Consider the following 17,853-nt stretch of genomic DNA (forward strand, 5'->3'; position numbering starts at 1 on the left):
AGCTATCTGAAATGCTTGCCAACCTCCTCAAGTCTCCAATTCCAATACCTAGAATTGTTCTCTAAGCAAATGAACCTCTTTTATATTTTTCAGGGGGAGGAAAGAGTATCTTAATGGAAATCCCTCAAATTTCCCACCAGTATACCTACAATCACCTCTATTTTTACTTCTATGTTTCCTCTAATCTTTAAAATAGATGTGCTTTTTCATCTATTGAAACCAAGTCGTTCCTCTGTGCCCATCACATAGTTCCTTTCCTCTTTTCTTGTGACCTTGAGAATTGATTGTTTCCTTTTTATGTTACATTTTTCTTTTCTTTTACTATATTTTGCTTGATATTTTATCTTTGGTATTTCATCTTATATGGTGACTCTTGTAAAACATTAAAACTCTATGGAAGAGTGAATTATTCTTAACATAAATAAAAATAATATTTTATTTTAAAGGCCTGCTATTGATTGCTTTCTGTTCTTTGTGTGTGTGTGTGTGTGTAGTGTTTTCTGAAGGATGTATTCCACAATCTTGTAGACATGGCTGATAGAAACAACTGTTGTCCTTTGAAAAATCCTCCCAGTTATTTACTCAGAAGCCCCAATAACTTCCTCTCTTTCACAGAGAATAGAAGCCAAAACCCTAAAAATGCCCCACAAAGCCTGATCTGATTCTCTCATCTCCTATAACTCTTCCTTTTCTTCATTCCATCCTAGCTTCACTGGTCTCATTATGTTCCTTATATATGAATCACACTCAGGAGATTTGCTTTGCTGTATCCTCAGCCTGGAATCCTCTTTCCCACATATTCATATGGCTTGCTCCCTTACTTTCTTCACACCACTCCTCAAATTTCACCTTATGAGCCAAGTCTTCCATGCTACTTTGTATAAAATAGCAGCTCCTCATCCTACCCCAGCACTCTCTGGTTCTATTTCAATTCATATCCCTTAACATCACCTAATATAATACCTATTTATTTGTTTATTGTTTCTCCCCACTAGACTGCAAACTCCATGAAGACAAGTATTTTTTGTGGTTTCAGTTTCCTGTTGTGCTTTGGACGCCTTGACTAGCACCTGCATGGAGTGCTATGCATATGCATGCACCTGAGTGCATGGAGTCAGCACTCAGAAAACGTGTTGAATAAATGCTCTGCATTCCTCTTCAGTTCCATCCTACAGTCCCCCAGAGCACAAACACTTGTGTGGTCAGGTCTGAAGTTCTTTTCATGGGTGGCTAAAAGCTCTGCAGGAACAAGCCTGTTCCACAGATTCTGAGATTCTTCTTTTCAGCCTTAGTCACATGCATGCATTCACTATTACCTTGGAGTAACTTTATTTCAGGAGCTTTCCCTGCTAAAGGTGTTGGTGAGGCGACTCTGATCCATTTCAGTAGCTCTAAACAACCTGAGAACCAAGGAAGCAGAAGTTCAGTGCTAATTCCTTTCCTTCTCATGCAACGGACAAACTGTGTATGATACAGCAGTTTTGTCTACCTGGAAGTGTTAACCTTAAATTAATTACAAAAAAAATGTCTGAGAGAGACATTTTAGTGACCTTTCAAATAAGGTACTTTTAATTAATAAACAAATAAAACCCTATTACCTGCTATCTGTATGTCTGTGTGTCTGTGTGTGTGGAGTTTTACTTTATATAAGTGAGATTATAATTTATTTTCTGCCATTCATGCAAACAGCTTTCATTGCTTAATAATCCATACTAACATTTTCCTATGGCAGTACATACAATTGATTTAGTCCCTTTAATGTTTTCATAGCTGCCATTTTATTTTTAAGCTCTCCTATTGATTTGAATTCATAACTCTTTTAACATCATGGCAGTGACTATCTTTGTACATATACCTTTGAAATATTATTTCTTTGGGAAATTATTAGAAGTGAATTTCTCAGTGTATATGGACATTTAATATTTAGTTTTATTTACAAATTATCTCTGGAAAACTGTCAGTTTACACCCATACTAGCAAAGTCAATGACTTCATACTTCCCATATTCCCACCATTTTGGGGCATTATTGTTTTTTCAATCTTTATGATCTAAGAATATCTCATTTCATTTTGCATTTTTTTTGGTTAATAGTGAGGCTGAACATATTTCTTATTTATGTCATCCATTTATATTTCTTTCTCTATCACTTTCCTCTTCCTAGCCCTTTCCCAGTTTTCTGATGAAGTGATTCATTTATCGGTATATGATTAATTTTTTAAAAGTATTTCAGGTATGTAGAATCAAGCATGTTGTTATTCAAATCTGTTCATCTTCAAAAGCTAGTTTTTGTAAAGTTTGGGCTTAAATATTTCTTCATCATTGTTGCTTCTTTTCTTTAATTTTCTTTGTTTTCATGGAATGGATTTACACGTAGGAAACCTATTTGAAAGATAAAAAAAAAACCTTTTATCTTTCCTGGAATTCTTTGTCCTCCATTTTTAACCACTCATTCTTAACTTGTTCCTTCCAAAAATCTTAGAATCCCACTCAAGTTAATATTAATTAAATAAGAAAGCACAGAAATGCAAGCAAACCAACAAATGACTCCTCTTCCCAAACCCTTGGTTAAATTTAAACACCATTGTTCTTAAACACTTGAACACTCTTCATATTTTTTCATCTTTTCATTACACGAAAGATTGTCACCAAATTCCCAAGTTCCCCCTACTCACCTCTTTCCTACTTTTCCCCTACAATCTCTCTTTGGTCATCTCATCATAGAATCTGCTCATGGAAAAGTCATCAATTATAACTAAGTTGCCACACCCAGTCCATTCTTGTCAGGCCTAATATTATTTGATCTCTCCTACACTTAACATCAGTTAACTCACTCATGGAAACATTTTCACCCTTTGACTTTTACAACATACTCATTTCTTGGGTTCCTTTGCACATTTGGTTTTCAGTACCTGCCCCTTTGTGACCCCAATTCATCTGCATTGTTGTCTCCAACCTCAACCCATATGCTGCCCCAAATTTCTCTCTCCTGAACTCCAGACACATTCAGTGCTAGGCTATCTATGTGGACAGTCCCAAATAAACAGAAGCACATGTAAAACTAAGCTAATTGTCTCGCCTTCACTATACTTGATCTAAATTCTTAAACAGCCCCTTGAAAGCCTTGCTACATCTATTGGTTTGTAGGTTGTTTTTTACCCTACTAGATCAGTGATTTTTAAATGGAACTCTGGAGGATGTGAGGATCTATAGTATCTTAAACCCTTCAGGTGATCATATCTCCAGGTTGAAAAAAAATTCTGGAATGTCTTGCCCATATGATGAATGTGGAAGCAGGAAAAAGTAGAGAATGAATGTCTTGGATAGTAAATTCCTTGGGTGCAAGGAGTAAGTGTTATTCATCTTTTAAATCTAATATAGTGCCCTGAGCATATTAAATAGTGAAAATATGCCCATTAATTTAAACCAAACCCACTCTGGAATGACCCTTACTTACAGCTTGAGACATGATTGACTGGGGAAAGGAGGAGACTAGCATTTGTCATGTATCATCTTAACTCTAGACCATGGAAAACTAAAAGTGCTCTACAAAATTGAAAATTTTGCTCAATTGGGTAATTGGAGGACAAAAATGTTAAAACTGAAAAAATATAATGATAATTTCTATTAACTTATATAACAATTATTTGTGGAAGAATCAAATTTATTAGTACATTTGACTTGTAGATATGTTAACTTTTTTAGTTTGTATGAAAAAATATGTGGTTTTTGACCCTAGTGATTCTGCTTCCTCTTTGAACACTGTTGATTCTTTTATTGAATGCCCTAAAAGGTTCTGCCAGTTTTAAACCCAGGAGGCTGGTACCCCATCTGTTTAACTGGAAACCATCTAATCCAAACAGACACTTTTCTTCTTGGGAGAAATTTCCAATGCTCTGTGAAACCCAAACCATCCATTCTGCACTGCACATATATCTCTTGATCTGACAATGTGTTGAACACATTGGGGTAAATGCCCAGATGTCCCTGCCACCATGGCTAAATTCTGCCCAAGTGTCACTGATAGAATTCTACAAAAGAGCAAGCCACTTTCAAAGAAAAATGCTATTTGGGAATCTAATTTGGTTCAAATTCATAACATCGCTCATATCTTGCTGTAAAGTTAAAGGAAATCTTGCGGATGTAAATCAGATCAAATCCAGCCCTTGGTGTGAGAATAACCCAGACTTATCAGAGAGCTATGGACTCTTCAACCTAGATTTGATAATTAATAATGAACCTACAGATTGATGTAGAACTGGATTGATTTTCAGATTGCTGTTACATTGGATATTCCCGCTGCCATGTGTAACTTCCTAGGGAATTTATTAAAGATTAAGGGTATTTATTTATCTGTTAATATTTATATGGAATGTCAAAATTTATCTGATTTTAATATCTATTATGATGATTGCACCTGAAATTTCTATGTTACTTTTAACAGATTACCTCTGGTTTCTGGCATTGCTTCATTATTTTTAGACTAAACATTGTAAATGCCCAGATATACTATGAATGAATATTACTATTTGGTTCCTTTGAGAGCCTGCTATTATTTTGTTCCACAATTTGTGATTTGTGACTAGAGAGAGAAGAGGATAGAGTTTAGTTATTACTAATTTCACAAAAATTTGTGTTCTTGTGTAAGTATACTTAGGCTTCTTTTTTTGCCCATTTTATTGCCATTGCATTAATCCTCCACTTTGCCAGAGAATGAACAACTGGTTTGTAAAAATGGAATGAGAGCTTCCAAACATAATTTCCTAATTCTTTCCCTTTTGTTTTTCTCAACGCATTCTCTATCATTTCTGTTCTTTTTTTTTTTTTTTTTTTTTTTTTTTCGCATGGGCAGGCACCAGGAATTGAACCCGGGTCTGCAGCACAGCAGGCCAGAACTCTACCTGCTGAGCGACCATGGCCTACCCCATTTCTATTCCTCTATAGTCTTCACTTTATGCAATTCTATCATCTTTGGCATCTTCATGATTGCTTCAACCAATACTTTATTGAATACTTTTCTTAAATATTAGCCCCTTAAAATTACTTTTCAAATGCCGTGAATTTTTGCCCATTTCTTATTTATCTAGGGTCTTCAGTTTTCTGACCATTGAAAAGAGTGCACATCAGATCCTTGAAGACAAAGTAAGTTAGTTTCATCTCCAGAAATAAGTATTATAATAAACTATTCTATTGAGATTTTTTTACTTTCCAGCCCTTATCGCTTTTATGCTCTTTCAATCAGGTATCACCTAAATTTCATATTAGTTTAGGTTATTTGAGTTGCCTTCTGGATTTCCCAAACTCGTGGAAGAGGTCAGGAGGTATGCAGATACCAAGGTGAAAAGCAGTATCATATTCACCCAAGTACAAGCATTTGAGTATTTCTGAATAGTGGCATAGTAGGTAGAATAAAATAGACCAACTGATGCACCCCTCCATGTAAACAGTAATGGTCATTTGCTCTCCTATCATGTTGGTTCTCTAGAATTTGACTGTATTCATACTGGATAATGCCTAAAATCCAAACTACTCATGTTTTTGTCTTGGCCAACACAGATAGTACCAACCATTTAAAAATCTAGTTCTCAACAGTTCTGTTAGCTTTCATCAGTGAAGAAATTCAATATTATTAGGTGGCAAGTAATCTATGTAATTAAGGAATCGGGAAGAATTAGGCATGCCCAGTAGGTACCAACAGTGTCTCTTTCTCTCTCTTTCTGACACACATATACACACACAATCGATAAAATTATGATAGTTACAAAACTCTGACTTATTCCTTTATCTATTCATCTTTTCACAAATAATGTCGCACCTTTGTGAGCCCAGCACTGGTCATATACTGGGCTCACAGTGCTAAGTAAAGACATGAGCAGAGGTAATATCTGTGTGTTTTATCCATGTAAGCATTTAAATTTAAAAAATTGTTCACTAGCCTGAATTGTAATATCTCCTCCTATCCATTCTTAGGTAGCAAACCAAAGCACTCAGTGTGAGAAAAACTTGTTTGGAAAGAAACCCAAATTTTGTAGTTTTGGGAAACTACTAAAATATATTTGAATATTGACAATGAGCAAAAGGATCTAGCATAGTTTCTGGAGCATAGAAAGCCATTAGTCAATATCCACTTTTTTCCTGCCATATTGTTGTGCTTAATATAAACCCTAAACTTTAAGTAAAAAAGTTTATATGTTTTGTTATTCATTAATTAAAAGATTAATCATTTCTTTTTTGCTAAGATATTTTAAAATCCTAATTATAGGAAAAGGAATTAAGACTTACTGAATTTAATGCCTACTTATTCTACTAAAATAGTCGTATGTGGGTGTACAAGTTTTAAAAGTTTTGGAACTGCATAGCTTAGTTTAAAGCAGCTGATATCTTGAATAACACTGTATTTCAGAGTTAGATGAGATTTAGATGAGATTTTTTAACTCACAAGAAAGACGCAGATATTTGAACTCCTAAACTCCACTTTTTCCTTAAATTGATCCTTGAGCATTTAATATATTTCCATCATATAAGGAAGTGGCTTTATCAGACCACACCAATCTCCTGAACCCAGCATTGCTTTCAAGGCACTTATAACATTTTTATCAAATATCGTTGCCATTTGTCCTAGTTTGCTAGCTGCCGGAATGCAATATACCAGAAATGGAATGGCCTTTAAAAAGAGGAATTTAATAGGTTGCTAGTTTACAATTCTAAGGCTAAGAAAATGTCCCAGTTAAAGCAAGTCTATAGAAATGTCAAATCTAAGGCATCCAGGGAAAGATACCTTGATTCAAGAAGGCCGATGAAGTTCAGGGTTTCTTTCTCAAGTAGAAGTGCACATGGTGAACACAGTCAGAGTTTCTCTCTCATCTGGAAAGGCACATGGTAAACATGGTCAGGGTTCCTCTCTCATCTGGAAGGGCACATAGCAAACACGGCATCATCTGCTAGCTGCTTCTTCTGGTTTCCTGTTTCATGAAGCTCCCCGGGAGGCATCTTCCTTCTTCATCTCCAAACATCGCTGGTTGGTGGACTCTGCTTCTCATGGCTATGTTGTTCTGCTCTGCTCTCTCTGAATCTCCTTCTTTCTCCAAAATGTTTCCTCTTTTATGGGACTCCAGAAACTAATCAAGACCCACCCAAATGGATGGAGACACACATCCAGCTAATCCAGTTTAAGAACCACTCTTGATTAAATCTCATCTCCAGGAAGATGATCTAATTACAGTTTCAAACATACAGTACTGAATAGGGATTAGAAGAAACAGCTACCTTTACAAAGAGGGATTAGGATGAAAACATGGCTTTTCTAGGGTACAGACATCATTTCAAATGAGCACACCATTATTAGATTAACATCTGATTTCTCATCAGCCTGCAAGTGCAGTTAAGGCGGTTGTGGTAGTTGGATTCATTTGTCAACTTGACCAGGTGAAGGTGCCTAGATCTATTGCTGTGGACATGAGCCAATGGTGTGTGAACCTCATCTGTTGCTGATTATATCTGCAGTTGGCTAGGAGGTGTGCCTGCTGCAATGAATGATATTTGACTTAACTGGCTGGTGCTCAAATGAGAGAGCTCAATGTGGTACAGCCCAAGCAGCTCAGCATACCTCCTCTCAGCACTCATAGCTCAGCCCAGGCCTTTGGAGATGCAGACAGGAATCACCCCAGGGAAAGTTGTTGGAACCCAGAGACCTGGAGAGAAGACCAGCAGAGATCATCCTGTGCCTTCCCATGTAAGAAAGAACCTCAGTTGAAAATTAGCTGCCTTTCCTCTGAAGAACTAATGAAATATATCCCCTTTTATTAAAACTCAGTTATCTCTGGTGTGTTGCTTTCCAGCAGCTGGCAAACCAGAACAGCAGTCTTGGGAATTGAATCATGTCATCCACAGAAAACAGGCAGTCCTAACCTCTGGGCCTGTGGGTGTGAATCCTTTTGGAAACAGGAACTTTGAAGATGTTATTGGTTGAGTTGTGGGCTCATTTGTGAATAAGAACTTCAAAGATCTTACTTAGATGAGGCCATATTGAGTCAGAATGGGCCTTAATCCATGTGACAGAAGTCCTCAAATGCAAAGGAAATTCAGACCAGGTAGGTCAGCAGAAGCCATAAATTAGTGGAAACCAGAAGACCAGATGCAAGGAGAGAAAGATTGCCATGTGATGGAGGATTGCTGAAACTCTGTAGACTCTGGGAGAAAGCAAATTCTACCAATACCTTGATACTAGACTTCTACTCTCCCAAATCATGAGACAATCAATTCCTTTTATTTAAGCCAACCCACTGCATGTTATTTGTCACAGCAGCCCTGGCAAACTGGCAGGAACCAGGTCTGTCTTTTAATCACTGTTAATTTCCAAGCCTAACACAATGCATGACATCTAGTAGGTTTTCAATAAATACGTAGTGAAGAACTTAATTTTTAATTTACTATTTCTTATACCATGCATTTGACATCAGGCCAATAGCTAATTCTAAAAGCTAACAATTTCTTCAGGTGCCTCTAAGTTACTGAGGGAATTATTGGCAGAGTTAAGATTTTTTAACAGCTCCTATTCCCTTCAACCTTTAATAATGTAAGTACCCATCCAACAAACATTTCTTGACTGCCTACTATGTGCCAGGCACTTATTTTTTCAGGAGCTGAGGTCAGTCAGCACGCAAAGATGGGTTTTTATGGAGTGGCGCTCTTAAACATCAAGATGCAGCCGGACTCGATTTAATTAGGTCTGGTGCCCCAAATAAGTATCTACATCTTCCTAACCATGTCTGCCCAACCCTACCACCTGCCTCAGATACATCCCACCCTGTCTGTCCATCCCTCTTCACTCGTCCATCCCCCTCCCCAACCAGGCCCACTGAGGGAGCCTTCTCTTGGCCAGATAATAGGATTTGATTCCTCCACACTTTCGGTGCCATCTCAGGATTTGCACCCAAGTCATGTAGTGTAGGGATTTTTCTGCAGACGTTCCGTTCTACTTCAGACTTGGTTTTTGTTTTTGTTTACTCTATGGTACCTTCACTGTGTACCTCAGGCTACTGGCAGGAATAAGCATCACTTAAAAAGTAATTTAGGAAATAAGTGCACTTCCCCTAGGGTACAAATAAAAAGAAAAGTTGTGGTAAATAGCTAATGTAAGCAAAAGGTGCCTTGGGGGAGCCGTAAGAGTCACTTCTTTCAAACCAGCAATAACTTCTGGTCCTTTCGGTCCTGAGGCAGCAGCCGTCAACATTGTTTAAAAAAGCTCCCTTATGGTGTTCTCATTAATTAACTGCACTGTTTGTTGATTCTAGATTGATTCAGTTTGTTCTCTGGAGAGTGTTTTTGGAAACTCAGTAATGCCTTGATGCAGAATTTCATCTTCAGGCCCTAAATTCCCAGGATAGTGGCTTACTGGGACATATAGAAGATGAAGTGAAAAAGAGAATTTACTAGATAAAAATGATAATCAAAATATTTTAAATTCAGATGTAATTTTTGAAGATTTTCCCTAAAGAGCTAAAAAATTACCTGAAGCGAAGTTTGACTGACAGGCAGGCTTAACAAACAGAATAAGACAAATGGCATGCAAAACAGATAGGGAAGTATTTGGTGCTAATTACTTGAGAAAGCATTTTAATTAAGTTGTTTGCCAATTAATGCCTCATTTTTAACATCCCATAAATATTTAAACATATTTCAGAAACTTTCCTTGTGGAAACATTTGCAAATGTTTTTATGGAGTTTCTTTGGGAAGCTCATAAGAGAAAAACTAAACAATTTAAAAGATTCTTCTTGTCATTTTCATAAGTAATAAAGTAAATTGTTATGTTTTATATTGATAGTTATTTTACTTTAAAATGCTCCATCTGTGTAAATTTTTCTTCCACTTTCTCTTATGAAGAGGCCATTCATTTTTTGGGTCCTGGAGTAAATATTTGGGCACTGGGCATAAAGGGCAATATGCTAAAGTTCGGAAAACAGTTTCAAATAATTTAAAGAAATTTTTAAAATAACATTTGTGAATGCTTCAGTTCTCTTCAGCTTCAATTCTCCAATTAAAATAGAGCAAAAGACAGTAAACACAAAGAAACCAGAAAAGTTTGCAATGACTAGATCTGGACTTTATTTGCAGTAGTAAGTTACCATGAACTCAAAGTATCTCCGCATGTGGCCTGCTGCAGTCCCTGTTTACTGTTTCAGTAGACAGCTGTGCTTATGTGCACTGCCTGCTTTAAATGGTTGGGGAGCCAGTGTGACTGTGAATCCAGGGATGAGAAAAGATGGTGTTCAGAATTTAGCCAGAGGACTCAGGACATGCCTTCTGCCCATGCCCTGCATTTTCTCATCTCCTTGATGCATTGACCGAGTAGTAAATCCCCCAGGAGGGAAGGTCTGCTACTGGGCATGCACAGGATCAGCACATTTTCTAGCAAACTTACCATGTCGTGTGCTGGGCAGCCCCATGCCTGGGCCTTTCATGTGATGGAAGTCAGAGGTACGGTCAAAGAGTTTCAAGGCGTTTTTCCTCGTAGTGCAATGCTGGCTCTTTTAGTTGCTGTGAGAGTAGGGGCTGAGGGAGGGGAGTGGGGTGAGAGCTGACACTCTCAGGGAGAGTGGCATCATCTTCAAGTCCCATGATAAGGCCCTCTAGTAGGCCCCCTGTACCTCATACAAAGATCACTGTCCCAGCATGAGGAGAGCCAAATTGTACGTGTTCCAAATGGGTTATTTGAACTACAATAACATGGCATGTAAATAGATGATAATCACTTAACTTGCGTCACATTAGTTCTGTGACCTTGTAAATCTCTCTGCTGCTGTCCACATGAAAACTGAAAGGAAGCATCATTATGAACACAGAGGGAAGGTCATCACTTGCAACTCTCGTTAGACTTACCAATTGAAAAGTATCACTTGTGACATAGGGGTTCTTATGGCACCATGGGTAAAGGAGTTACAGTGCCGCTCTCCCATGGCCTGGCCTTCCGCAGTGTCTTGGTTTGCTTTGTAGGTGCTGATGCAAGTAGGGTCTTTGGAGTTATCATGTTGTTAACCAGCTCGGCACTCAGCCGCGGGAGTTAAAATGGCATTGTCACCCTCTGCTTTAGGTTTGTTTCATTTCCTAATTTTAAATATTTTCTGTCATCCCGGACTTATGGTTTAACTGGAGTTTGTTGAGTCATAAAATTCCAAATTGTCTTGAAACTATGAAAATAAAAAAAGAAAGAAAGAAAGAAAGATAAAAGAAAGGCTCATAAGAGGGAGAGGAGGCCACGTAAATGGGAAACGTGTATGCTCCACTCCTGCTTCTGACTGGCATGGTAGAAATGGGATGGGACTTTCCTTTCTGCTGTAAATAACTACAAAAATAATGAAACTGTTTTCAGACATTTTGCACGGCCACCATGCAGGACAGCAAAACCTGAGAATGCTTGCCCGGGCTTTTAGCATGGAGGCACTTCTGGACCACAAGGCAGGGCAAGGATGCCACAGGCCACTGGTTGGTTAAGCTGGGGATTCAGAGTGGAGTTAGGGGAGCCTCCAAAATTCTACATGAAAAAGTATTGTCTCTATTTTGAGAACACAGCAGTGTCTTTAGGATAATCCATTAGATTAGACTTGTTAATTATACTGTTCAAATTTATATCCTCACTAATTTTGACCTTTCATCTATGTTAAACTCTATATCATGATTGTATATTTGCTGATTTCACCTTGTTGTTTTGACAATTTTTGCTCTGTATACAAGAGGCAAGGTTGTTAACACACACACACACACACACACACACACACAGGTTATAATTGTCCATTTTTTGGTGTAATGTTTCTTTAATTATATCTCTTAAAGTCTATTATGCCTGATTTATCAATCCACCAGTTTCCTCTGGTTTAGTATTTGTCTGGTACCTCTTACTCTTTTCCTTCTAAACATCCCTCGTATTAACATATGTTTTATGTGTATTGCAATAATTTATAGCTGGATTTGGGTTTCTTTTTTATATCTTACCTGAGACTCTGCTTTGAACAAGTTTTACTCCACTTAACATATTTATATATATGTTTCTATTAACTGAATTTTCTCTTCCTTTTTTCCTCTTTTATTTAAAACTGATGGGACTTTCTACCTTCTATTTATTTTCCTCTCCTAGAAAGCTTCCTCTGCTTTGAAAGTTATAACAGTATTATTTCACTCTTTAGTAGTTACCCTTACATTTTAACATGTATACCAAAGAAAAGTCTAATGTTCATCAATATTGTTATTCTTCTTTTAAATAATTTTCCCACAGTTATCTTCTGACATGTTTTAGAGTATTTTGGACCTGCTTTGTTTTCACATATCCCCACCCCACTCCCTCCCTGAAATCTCCCAGCTTTCTCACTGTTTCCCAAGTTTCTAGTGGTGTTTCCTGGTCTCTGATTCTCTGAGCAGAGGGTTTTTGTGGCTTCTGACTTCATGTAGGAAGCTCAGTTCCATTTCCTGGCTTCCCACATCCTGATGATGCTTCTGTACTATTACGGGTATTAAAACACAGTCCCCAGCCCTGAGGCTAAGAGCCATTTTAATTAACAGTTTATGTCTTAATTCAAGTAAGAACATACATTGTAATTGTTTGATAGTCTCTCAAGTATTTTTTACTTGCATTTGCTTTCTCCCCCTACCTTTGCTATTTTCCAGTTTATTTATTGAAGAAACCCGGTTTTCTGTTGAGTTTCTTACAGTCTGGAATTTGCTAATGGCATACCTGCCATGTTGCTTACCCTCTTCTTTCTCCGTCCCTAATTTTCCTGTAGACTGGTGGTTAGACCTGGGGCTTGATCAGATTCCATGAGAACTATTTCTGAAGCCCCTGAGAGTCATGCAGCTCCAGTTTCCTTTGCTTTGGCTTTGAATTTTTCATGCATTCCTGCTACTTGGGTATTTCCTCTCTTGCTTTCATGATTTTCTATGTATTTTTTGAATTGCGAAATTAATCCAGCTTTTCATTTGTTTTAAGATGCACAGTTTGGTCTCTGCATTCATTTATTCTGGATTTCTTCTTTATGCTTTTAATTAAAAAAAATGTCACTATGTACCATGAGTCGATGTTTTCTTGTTGATGTTTGCAAAGAACATGGTGGGCCCTTTCAATCTTGCATTCTCAGGTCACTTAGAAGCTCCCTAAAATTTTCTGAAATGATGTCTTTGCTTTTTGGATTTTGTTAGTTTTTGTAGGTTATTTTCTTAAGCAAAAGCATAAATTTGAGGCTGTTACTATTCTTAGTGTTCTGACACCTTGCCTCTCTTTGGTTTTAAGACTGTCCTTTTATTCTTTTTTTTCTGAAGGACAGTCTTAAGTTTGTTCTGCATACATTGATGTGATTTTAACATAGTGTCAACTGTACTTTTCATGGTAATTTTGCTATGTGTTGTAGTTCTAGTTCTGTTACTGCTTTTTCTCTCTTGTATCATTTTCATTTCATCTTCTTTCCTTTAGTCTTTTTTCTCTATGTATGAGTTCCTGTCCCATTTCATAAAGGCTCTATGTTCTTGTATATTACTGATTTTTGAAGCCATTCTATGATTTTTTCCCCTGATACCTGTAGTAAATCTCTTTCAGAGGTCTCTTCTTCCTCTGAGTCTGCCCATTTCCCTTATCCTGTATAGTAATTTTTAATCCAAAATCTTAGTCTTATTTTATTTGTGTGCTTATTTTTCCCCTCCATATAGGTCTAGTCTTTACCAATAAGGAATTGATTAGCTGTGTTTGTAATGTTATTTTTTTTAATTACTTATTTTCATGGTGGTGAAATTTGCATAGCTTAAAATTAACCAGTGAAATTTTCATAACATAAAATTTACCATTGCAAAACAATTCAGTGGGATTTAATGTGTTCATAATAGTGTGCACCACGTTTGTCTAGTTTCAAAACATTTTTATCACCCAGAAAGGAAATCCCAAACCCATTAAGCAGTTGCTCTCCATTCTCCCTCCCTCCAGCTTCTGGCAGCCACCAAGGTGCTTTCTGTCTTATGGATTTGCCTACTCTGAATATTTCCTGTAAATGAAATCACACAAAATGTGATCTTTTGCATCCGGTTTCTTTCACTTCCCATAATGTTTTTGAGACTCAACCATGCAGTAGCATGTATCTATACTTTATTTGTTCCTGTGTTTCAAAAATGTTCCATTTATGTATATATTGTAATTTGTTTATCCATTCATTCATTGATGGACATTTGGGATGTTTCTATCTTTTGACTGTTGTAAATAGTGCTGCTATGACATGTGTGTACATGTCTTTACTTGATTATCTGTTTTCAATTCTTTTGAGTATATACCTCGGAGTGGAATTGCTGGTTTGTGGTAATTCTAAGCTTAACCTTTTGAGGAACCACCAAACAGCGTCCCACAGTGACTGCAACATTTTACCTCCTCACCAGCAGGGTGCAGGGGTTACAATTTCTCAAGATCCTCGCTAACACTTGTTATTATCCACATTTTTTATTGTAGTCATCCTAGAGGGTTTTCAGTGTTACCTCATTGTGGTTTTAATTCAGTGGTTTTATTCCCTGCCCACTTGGGTGCTTGCAAATCCAATCCTCAGGCCTGTTATTGGAAAGCGGATTCACGTATACAGCCTCTAGCCTCACCCAGAACCCACCAGGCTTTCATCCTGTGTGTCTCTGTAGTGCTGACATGGCGCCTTGTGTTCCCCACATGGGCTCTCATACTTTCAGCAGAACACAAGGGAAACTCAATACACAGTACGTAATACTACCTGGGGTCTTCTTGCTTCTGGGTCCATCTGTTCGTGCTGAATAAACGAATACATTTTCCAGAGTAAAATACAACACCCACAATTCTTCATTCCTGCCTCTTGTCTGATTGTTTTATAGAAGTTGGCAATCTACTTCTACTATAGAAAAAGAAGTATTGATGGTGATGTCTGTGTGTGGGTGGGTGTGGGAGGAAAGGCAATTCTCTGGCTGTCTCCAAATCAGCATCCTCTCAGTAGGTGTATAACCACTCACTTTCCTGATTGGATCACATTTTGCATTTTCAACCCTTGGGGAGCAAAGGCAGAAAGAGTCAGAGACCTTTATGCTGAATTTCAGATAGACAAATGGTGGGTTTCTCACTGAACTTGTTTTCAGTTCACATTTTCTAGCTCTGTAGAATAAGGTGGAAATTACTCTGGTGGAGTCTGAAGCATTAGAATATTTTCCACAAAATATGGATATAGAAGTATGAAAAAGCAGTCAGTGCTTTTGAGGGGAGATGTATTTATAAATCAGCAGAAAAAAGTTTGGGAAACTTGTCTGAAAGAAAAAATTGCTTGTCCTATTCCTTGGGACAGAGCTGGTGCATGTGAGGCTCTTGGGAGTGGGGGTCTACATTGCTACCCGAGAGCTTTTGGGGAGGAGGAGGCAGAGAGGGATAGCACATTTCCTAAAGTTCTATGAACTACTTTAGCTACATAACTACTTTGTGAACTACTTTAGTCCACCAAACATGTCATATGCTCTCTTCTCCATGTTTTATGCATGCCCTGCTTTTACCTTGCTCCTCTCTCTATTTACTTGGTAGTTCCTACTTACTACTCATTGCTCATATTAGATAACCCCTTCCTATGAAGTGAACCCCAACACCCTTACCTTTGTGGCTGAAATGGATGCCCTTTGGTTTTGCTCCCCAAACATCTTGGCATACTTATATCACACAGTCATTTCCAATTGTTACTGATGGCCTACGAGATTTTGGAGAACAACTAAGTTTTATTAAGCTTAGTATTCCTAAGTTCATAGAAATGAATGTATGCCTGCAACACTATGTAGTAAGTGTTCAGGAAGTAATGAATGCATGACTGCATGAGCAAATCATGAATGAAAGGGTTTGGGGTAGAATTAAAGAAGATAGAACAAGGGCTTTTAGTTTATTATTTCTCATTTCCCCAGGATTTTCCTGGGTTAAGGAAAGAAATTTGCATCACCCAGTTATGTTATAATGCATCTCCAGCAATCTCCCATCTAACTTAGTAGAATGGCTATAATTCCCTGCAACCTGGGATCTACATGTATGTGCTGAGATTTGATGAGTGCTTGGAAGGTGCTCACTTAGAAACATCTCAGCACCTGCCACACTGATTAAGATCTCAAATTTTAGTTTCATTGCCAATGCTAAATAGTGCCTAATAAAACATTTCCCCCCTTTTTTGTAAAAAAAAAAAAAAAGATACAAATACCCCTAATTTAGATGTATGATTCAGCTGTCCTCTCTCTTTCTTAAGGCAATACCAGAGAAGGGGAAGGAACTAACAGGTTATCATTCCACCTTTTAGGCATGGTACCAAAATGCCCATCTTGTCATCCTTTCTAATCATTAACAACACTATCTGGTTATTAACTTTTTGAAGATAAGGATGTTGACATGTTTAGAGAAACATTAAGTAATCTAGCCCAGGTCACCAGATAGAAAAGAACTGGTTAAAATTTTAACTCGGGTCATACCATTATACTATTGGATTTGTAAGGGACTGACTGTTTATCTCCAATCTATCAAAAAAGCTCAGTATAAAGAAGTACCCATACATAATATTTGTAATTATATTTATTGGTCTGGAGTGGAAAGAGCTTTGCTAGGTTGAGTTGGTCAAATTATGAAAATTTCTGAGCCTCTGTTTCCTCATTCACCTATGGTAGGAGCAGCAGCCCTGGCTGCCATGACTATCTCTGAACGTTGTGAGGGCAAAAAAGGTAATGAACACAGAAATGATTTCTGTAAAGTAAGTGTGGAAGCCAGAATAATGATTTCCCCGAAGATACCCACATCCAAATCCCAGAATTCAATGACTATCAGGTTCTGGGGATTGTATAGTCACACACATAGACTATATAGTCACCTTTTGTGTCAAAAGGGACTTTGCAGATGTGATTAACTTAAGGATCTCGATGCGCAGAGATTGTCCTGATTATCCAGATGGGTTCTTCATGAGGGAAAGAGAAGATGGAGGGTCAGCATCAGAGAAGGAACATCGTGATGGCTGGCCTCAAAGATGGAGGAAGGGACGATAAGCCAAGGTAGGCAGGCAGGCTCTAGGAGCTGGAAAAGGCACAGAAACAGAGTCTTGCCTAGAACCTCCAGAAGAAATACAGCCCTGCTGACACTTGGATCTTAGCCTAGTAAGACCCACTGTGGACAATTGTTCTAGTTTGCGAGCTGCTGGAATGCAATATACCAGAAACAGAATGGCTTTTTAAAAGGGGAATTTAATAAGTTGCTAGTTTACAGCTCTAAGGCTGAGAAAATGTTCCAATTAAAACAAGTCTATAGAAATGTCAAATCAAAGGCATTCAGGGAAAGATACTTTGATTCAAGAAGGCCGATGAAGTTCAGGGTATCTCTCTCAAGTGAGAAGGCATGTGTGAACAAAGTCAGAGTTTCTCTCTCATCTGCAAAGGCACATGGTGAACACAGTCAGGTTTCCTCTCTTATCTAGAAGAACACATGGTGAACACAGAGTCATCTGCGAGCTTCTTCTCCTGGCTTCCTGTTTCATGAAGCTCCTGGGAGGTGTTTTCCTTCTTCATCTCCAAAGGTCACTGGCTGGTGGACTCTGCTTCTCATGGCTATGTTGTTCTGCTCTGCTCTCTCTGAATCTCCTTTATTCTCCAAAATGTTTCCTCTTTTATAGGACTCCAGAAACTTATCAAGACACTTCCAAATGGGTGGAGACATGTCATCACCTAATCCAGTTTAACAACCACTCTTGAATGTGTTACATCTCCAGGGAGGTGATCTAATTACAGATCCAAACAAACAGTATTGAACAGGGATTATTCTGCTTTTATGAAATGAGATTTTGATTAAAACATGGCTTTTCTAGGGGACATA

At 37.9% G+C, this 17,853-nt stretch overlaps 1 long non-coding RNA gene across 3 annotated transcripts in view; it reads right to left on the minus strand.

Annotated features, from left to right (window-relative positions):
* Positions 1–2,064: 2,064 nt before the first annotated feature.
* The window catches only part of LOC143688677 (uncharacterized), a 55,896-nt gene continuing 40,107 nt past the window's right edge, over positions 2,065–17,853 (minus strand). The window contains exons 2-4 of one of the 3 annotated variants that reach the window (XR_013178219.1): positions 10,878–11,185; positions 10,420–10,550; positions 10,142–10,236 (exon numbers count right to left, since the gene is read on the minus strand). This is a non-coding gene — a long non-coding RNA (uncharacterized LOC143688677). Of the gene's footprint in view, positions 2,381–10,141; positions 10,551–10,877; positions 11,186–17,853 lie in introns of those variants that run through there. The other 2 variants (XR_013178220.1, XR_013178218.1) reach the window with 2 other exon arrangements.

The sequence above is a fragment of the Tamandua tetradactyla genome, chromosome 6, assembly GCF_023851605.1.
Source record: "Tamandua tetradactyla isolate mTamTet1 chromosome 6, mTamTet1.pri, whole genome shotgun sequence".
NCBI classification, from domain to species: Eukaryota; Metazoa; Chordata; class Mammalia; order Pilosa; family Myrmecophagidae; genus Tamandua; species Tamandua tetradactyla.